The following is a 7,006-nucleotide window of genomic DNA, read 5'->3' on the forward strand; positions in this document are numbered from 1 at the left end:
GTCCAGCCTCCCTCGCGGCCTCGTTCTGCACCCTGGGAGCCTCGTGCGCCCCGCTGAGCCGGGACACCCAGGGACCCTGCCCGTGTCCCGCGGACCTGAGTCCCTGGCTGTCCCTTCCCGGGTCCGCAGCCCAGGCGTGCAGGGTGCTCTCCCGCTCGGCTCTGCCCCGCACGCTGCTTGTTGCCTGTGTCTTCCTGGTGCCCTCGCCCACGGTGAGAATCTGAGTTTCTCCACAAGGGTGTGTCGCAGACCGGAGAAAATCGAGTTTGATCCGGTTTATCTCTCTGTGCTGACCAGAAGCAAGGGCAGGGAGAGACAGCGGAAAGTCTGGCTTAGTGCTAGCAGCTTTCACAAGTAAGCACCTGTTATTTTTCCTTTGTTTTTTGGCTTTGTTGTTGCTGGCGTTGTGTTCTTGGTTTGGTTTTCTGAGACAGGGTCTCACTACTCATGTTTCTGAGTAGCCCAGGCTGATCTTGGACTCACTATGGGGCCAGGCCGGCCTCAAACTCACAGCGATCCTCCTGCCTCAGCCTCCTGAATGCTGGGGAGAAGGTGTGCGCCATGGTGCCTGCTGCTCTTTTTCTTATCTCAGTCATCACAGCAGAAGCTGAGTCCAGGCTGTGTCCCCAGCACTGTGCCGAGCGCTCACCGAGTCCTTGGATTAACCCTGTGACGCAGGTGCTGATTTTACCCGCATTTTCAGGGGACAACACTCAGACTGGGGTGTTGGGGTGATTTTTCATAGGCCACAGAGCTAGAATTTGTATCTTTATTTTTAATTTATTTTTATTAGTCCGTGTTGCAGCGCGTAACGCTCACGCTCCTCGCGGACAGGACACGGCCCCATGTGTGTCCCCTCCCCTCCCCCCTCCTGCCCCCTCCGATTCCTGGTCCTCTTTGTGTGTGCTGAGGCTCTGTTTCTGTTTCTTTGGCTCTCTTTTCTCAGCCCTTTTCCCCTCCCTCCCTCCCTCCTTCCCTCCATCTCTTGATCCACTTCCAGTTTGGAAAAGAGCTCCTTACTGCCTATCATCTGCCTTTTATTTCAGGGCTCGGTTTGTTTCTTTGGCTCTCTTTTCTCAGCCCTTTTCCCCTCCCGCCCTCCCTCCTTCCCTCCATCTCTTGATCCACTTCCAGTTTGGAAAAGAGCTCCTTACTGCCTATCATCTGCCTTTTATTTCTCTACTTATTTGGAAACTTTGGGTTTCTCACGTAAGAGAAAGCGTGTGGTGCTTAAGCTCGTGCATCCGGTTTATCTCACTCAGCACTATGGTCTCAGAGCATTCGCTTTCCTACAGACCACTCGAGTTTACCCTGCTTTACGGCAGAGTAGTGCTCCGTCGCGTGTAAACACCACCCCGTCGGTATCCATCCACCGGGCGATGGACGCAGAGGCCGCTTCCGAGACTTAGCAGTTGTGAGCTGCGCTTGTGTGCGGGTGTGCACGGATCCCTGTGCTGTGGCGTCTGAATATTTCAGGAAGATGCCTAGAAGGAAAGTGAAATTTCTGGGTTTGGTTTTTGAGGAGTCTCCGCACTGATTTCCACAGTGCTTGGTATTAGTTTATCTTTCCATCAACACAGCGCGGCAGGCTGGGGATTTATTAGCTCAGTGGCGCCGCCGCCGCCTGCCTTGCAAGCACAAGGTCCTGAGTTCCATCCCCGGTACCAAGAATCACACGAACACAATGCAGCGGGGCTCCTTTTTCCCTGCAGCCACACCAGCATTTGCTGTTCCTGGGTTTCGAGGTGATGGGGTGAGGCGGAATCGGTGTTGTTTTCAAGTGCATTTCTGTAATGGCCAGGGACAGGTCTCCACCTACCCACCGGCCTGCTGGCCTGGCTTCTGAACTGTCCGTTCACTTCAGTTCCCCATGTTCTGATGGAATCTTCCATCTGGGGGTCTAATTTTTTTAGTTCTTTATATGTTCCGGCTGTCAGTCCTTCGTCCAAGGAGCAGCTGCCACCGTTTTCCCATTCTGCGCATCGTCTCTTCACTCGGTTGTTTCCTGTGCTGTGCACAGCTTTCCGGGTTGTAATGATCACATCTGTTGGTTCCCGGTATTTTTTCTTGTGCCATTGGGGTTCTGTTGGGAATGTCGTGGCCTATACCTCTGTCCTCAGGAGTTTTACCTTGGTTGTCTTCCAGCAGTTTGTTTCTTTTAATGCCCAGATCTGTGATCCATTTCAGTTTTCCGTCAGTGTGGGGTAAGCGTTTTAGTCTTCGTCGTGCAGAAAGCTGGTTTTCCCAGCACCACTTATTAACGCGCCCTCCTCCCTCCAGAGAGGATGTTTGTCAAAGGCAGCTGGGCAGGCCTGGGCTGCTTCTGCGTCCCCGTCCAGGGCCACCGGTCCTCGGTGTCCGTGTGCCCGCCCTGCTGTTTGGCCTTGAGACTTGTAGTCTGACTTCAGATCCGGGGCTGTAAGGCCACTGCGTGGCCTTTGTCACCCAGCACTGCTTTTGCTCTTCCGGTCTCTTCTGGCTGCCCGTGGACCACAGGCTGCTCCTCCGGGTCCGAGGAAGGCTGCAGGGACTATCTGGGGTCACAGGGGATCCCCGTGGGCTCTGGCTGCATGGCGCTTTGGACTGCGTGGCTTCTGCCCGTCCGGGAGCGGCAGTGTCTGCGTCTCACAGAGCTGGGCGTTGGGGCCGAGGCGGGGGACCGGGCACACTTGACTTCGTCATGTGCGTGCCCGTGCGTGGTGCCGAGGGTGGGCGTGGGTGGCTTGGTGGCATCACTGTGTGCTGGGAATGATCAAAGTGATAGACGGAGGGGTGGTTGGTTCTGGTCGCTGAGGTCAAGAGTGGGATTTTAACAGAATGGGCGGTACTTAGGCACGGCGGAGTACTACTCTGCCGTAAAGAGGGATAGGCTTGGGTCATCTGAGGGAAAGCAGACGCACCCTGAGACCAAATGCTAAGCCGCGTGAGTCAGACGCACAGGCTTCCGTGTCGCATAGCTTCTCTTATATGAGAAACCCACAGTATAAATAAATTAAGGGCAAAATCGAAGATGGACAGGAGGCAGGGAGGCGCATCTTCGGCCAGTGGGAAGGGGACAGCGAGATGGAGGGAGGGAGGGAGGGGTGGATCAGAGTGCAGCCCCCGCCCTGCTGCCTTCCCGGGTGTTGCCCGCCTCCCCTCGGTGCGGACGGCCTCCAGCTGGTGTCTGAGGCGGACCCTGCCTGCTTTACACGGGAGACCGGGGTTTAACCGTGTGCCTGCGGGCTTGCGAGGTGCTGACCCCTGGGTTGGAGAAGGGAGGCAGAGAGGTGGAGAGGCAGGGAGAGGCCCGGAGGGGTGGGCAGAGACTCCAGCTGAGCTCTGACATCTCCTCCCCGAGGGTGGCTCCTATCACCTAAGACAATTGGAAAAGGCCTGGAAAACTCTGAAAACAAGGTGGCTGTACCACGCTTGCACTTTTGAATGTCACCTTGTTATGTGTGTACATGGAACGTGTTGTGATACTGGGGCCGAACGCACGCGGGGCCTTCAGGCCAAGCTGTATCCTCAGCCCCTTTTTAAATCTTTTTAATTTTGAGATAGAGTCTTGCTAAGTAGCCCAAGTGGGCCAGCATTAGGGACCCTCCTGCGTCAGCCTCCAGGAGTAGTGGGACTGTGGGGTGTGCACCTCGCCTGGCTGTACTTTAATACTTTCAGTGAGTCCTTGTACTTCATGAAAAGACAGAGGCTGATGTCACAAGGTGAAGCAGAACTTCCCGGAGTTTCATGAGCCCCGAGATCCAAAGATGAACCCTTCCACTTCAGCACTGTCCTCAGAGACTCCCCAAGTGGGCCATGAGGGAGGGGACTTTCCAGTACGCGAGGAAGAGGGGCTTGCTTTTCTCAGCTATTCACCATCTTTTTTTTGAGACTGGGGTTTCACTACTTCACTCGAACCCCTATGTTTGGGAGATCCTTCTGCCTCAGCCTCCAAGTACAGGCACTCCACCACTCCCAGCTTGATCGCCGTTTTCAAAGCAAGGCAAAGGGAGTTGGCCACGAGGTCACTTGCTGTGCAGTGACACAGGCAGAAGTGAAGACCGCTTGGCCCGGGTGTCCCAGCCCAAGGTGCTCGCTCTCCCTGCAGGCGTGGGTGGGCACAGGGAGGCCGGGCGCTGACTGAGCCCCACAGGAGAGCAGGAGGTGGTGGAGCCGGAAGTTCCTGCTTCTTCAGGTCCACCCCATCTCAGCCATTTTCCTGTTCCTTCCTTCTTACTGTAACATTGTGGGGAGGTGCATTTCCTTCCCAAGGCAGCAGCTGGGCCTGGTGGTGCACTCGGAAGGCTGAGGCAGGAGGGTCGCCAGGGCCACCTGGGCCTCCTAGAGAGTTCAAGGCCAGCCTGGACTGCATAGCAAGACCTTGTCTTAACACGAAACTAAACCAAACATCTGAGAAGTGTCTGTCCATTTTAGTTGCCCATTTTTTTATAGGGTCCTTTATTTGGGAGTCTAATTTTTCTGAGTTCTTTATACGTTCCAGATACTAGTCCTCTATCTGAGGCATAGCTGGGAAATAATCTCCCATTCTGTAGGTTTTCTTCTCGCTCTCTTGGCTGTTTCTTTTGCTGTACAGAAGCTTTTCTATTCACTGTGATCCGTGTGCTGATTCTCAGAACTATTTCCTGTGCAGCTAGAACCTGTGCACAGAGTCCCTGCCTGGGCCTGTGACTGTGACTTTAAGAGTTTTACCAGTTTTATCTCTCAGCAGATTAAATGTTTCTGCTTTAACATTTAGGTCTTTTATCCATTTTTATTTTAGCTCAGTGCACAGTGAGAGACGCAGGTCAGGTTCAGTCTTCTGCCCGTGGACTGCCAGCATTCCCGGCACCCTTATTAAAACGGCTGTCTTTCCTTCCACCAGTGTGGGGTTTTGGACCCTTTGAACAAAGTCATGAGGATTTAGAAAAGAAATCCATGGCGACCGAGGGGAATGGGCGATGTCTCGTGGGGCCCTCGGGCTGCACAGTGACCCTGCCATGTCTGTCAGGGACAGCTCTGCCTCGGTGGTCTGGAAGGGTGTTTGGGACAGGGAAATCGTGCTCTCGCTGTTGGGAGCCCTCAGCAGAACTGAGATGCACTGGCCTTGTTCTTTTTCTCGATTCCACACAGTTCTCTGAATGTAATGTGATGGTACCATGGCTGGCACACACCTGTAATCCCGGCACTGAGGAAGCTGAGGCAGGAGGGTCACTGCAAGTCCAAAGCCATCCTGGGCTACGTAGTGGTCCGAGGCCAACCTGAACTACACAGGGAGACCAGTCTCGACCCCTTGCTCCCCCCAAAACTACAGTGCTATCAAAGGGCCATGGAAGTGGGAAGTGTTTCTGCCAGTGAGAAGGCTGTGGGTTGCTGCTTCTCCCTGCAGGAGGGGAAGAGGCTGCCCCGCCCCTCCCGGCCCAGGCTGTCACTGTCTGGAAACCGGCTGGGCTCCAGCAATGAGTAATGAATGACACAGTGCACGCTTTCACTCTGTGATTCAAGGTGGAACCGTCACTGTAATAGCCACGGAGCAGGTGGCAGGAGGGGTATTTACAGTCCACAGCGGGTTTCATTTTATTGGAAGGGACCTCATTTACTTGAAGGTCTTGGGCTTCTGGGCTTCTGATAAACCCAGCACTGTTTCCACCTGGCCTTCAGGGAAAGTGAGCGCGTGTGTGCCGGAAACTCACAGTGACCCTGCTTCGCCTGGTTCACGCGGAGGATACTCGGCCCTGGGTGCGACACGTGGGTGCTGTGTCTCCTCCTGAATAGCTGCAGGACACAGAGAGACGTGACTGACTGCGGACTCGGGCGCATGTATCCACTTCTAGCCTGTGAGCCTGACCCAGGAACCATTGTTGCCCTCCGGGGACCGTGACAGCCCTGGCGGCCAATCCCTGAAAACCCCTGCCCTTGCCCTTCGAGTGTAGAACACAGAGCGCAGCCCACTCTGGGCCAGAGCAGCCCGTCTGGATGTGGTAACCACCGTCTCCCTCCATCCTCCCCAGGTCCCCACTGGGCTGGAGAAGTCCTGTATTTAATAAGTCGTGTGAGACGCAAGGCCTCCTACAGCGGTCAGCACTCGGGGTACTGGGTTCTACGGGAAGTCCTGAGTGTGACACAGTGGTGTGGGGGCTTAGAAGACTCGAGGTGTGCGACTGCTCCCGCATTTAAAGATGTGACTTTCTGCCACCCATGGGCGTGCACCGCCCATGATCCTAGCACTCTGAGAGGCTGAGACAGGAGGACCTCGAGTTCAAGTCCAGCCTGGGCAGCTTAGCAATTGAACAGCTTAGCGGGACCCTGCCTCAGAGTAAGAAGGGTGGTGGTTCAATCCCAGGCCCCGGACAAAGAAGCCGTGGCCGCTCTTTCTAGCTCAGGGAGTATCTTAGGGGAAAGACACTTTGTTTCTTTTTTTAAGAAATAGCATGAAGATCAAAGAGATCTGGCACCTGCTGTTTTAAGGATCCAGTATTCCGGGACAGCTTACTTTAACTTCTTCCCCACAATAACAAAAGCGTCTTACTGAAGCAAACTACAGAGTGGCAAAATATAATTTAATGAAGTTTTAATGTAGCTCCGGGAAGCTAAACTACAGGTGACGCAGGTGAGCACAGAGCCCCGGCTTCCCTCAGGCCGGCGTCACAGCCCCGTCCCTGAGGACCCGAGGATGACAGGAGACCATTCTTGTGGGCGGCAGGGCCGGAGTCTCCACCTGGGGCTCTGCAGTCCCCCCGCTTTGTTGAGACAGTCTGACTGTGTAGTTCAGACGGACCTCAGACTCACGGTGACCCTCCTGCCTCAGCCTCCCAAGTGTTAGGATTACAGACTTGCGTCACCACGTCCTCCTTTCCCTCCCTCCCTCCCTCCCACCAGCTTCTCCTGCTCGCGCTCCTCTCCCACGTCCTGCCTGTCACTCTGCTGTCACCTGTCACTGGCTTCTGCCATTCCGTGAGAGCCGGTGCCCCACCATCCTGGTCCGATCCGCTTCTCAGAGTTGCTGGGTGAAGGACAGCGGCTCGGGGGG

General features: G+C 55.1%; 1 protein-coding gene and 1 long non-coding RNA gene across 3 annotated transcripts in view; both read left to right on the top strand.

Annotated features, from left to right (window-relative positions):
* The window catches only part of LOC104848899, a 9,084-nt gene extending 2,089 nt beyond the window's left edge, over nt 1–6,995 (top strand). Inside the window, exons 2-5 of one of the 2 annotated variants that reach the window (XR_004515053.1) lie at nt 238–354; nt 5,638–6,292; nt 6,401–6,586; nt 6,856–6,995. This is a non-coding gene — a long non-coding RNA (uncharacterized LOC104848899). Of the gene's footprint in view, nt 1–16; nt 355–5,637; nt 6,293–6,400; nt 6,587–6,855 lie in introns of those variants that run through there. The other variant, XR_776579.3, reaches the window with a different exon arrangement.
* Il12rb2 (interleukin 12 receptor subunit beta 2) overlaps nt 1–7,006 on the top strand; it is a 46,625-nt gene that overhangs the window by 8,297 nt on the left and 31,322 nt on the right. The gene's annotated exons all lie outside the window — the stretch shown is intronic.

The sequence above is a fragment of the Fukomys damarensis genome, unplaced genomic scaffold (genome assembly GCF_012274545.1).
Source record: "Fukomys damarensis isolate Sample0158 unplaced genomic scaffold, DMR_v1.0_HiC HiC_scaffold_33, whole genome shotgun sequence".
NCBI classification, from domain to species: domain Eukaryota; kingdom Metazoa; phylum Chordata; class Mammalia; order Rodentia; family Bathyergidae; genus Fukomys; species Fukomys damarensis.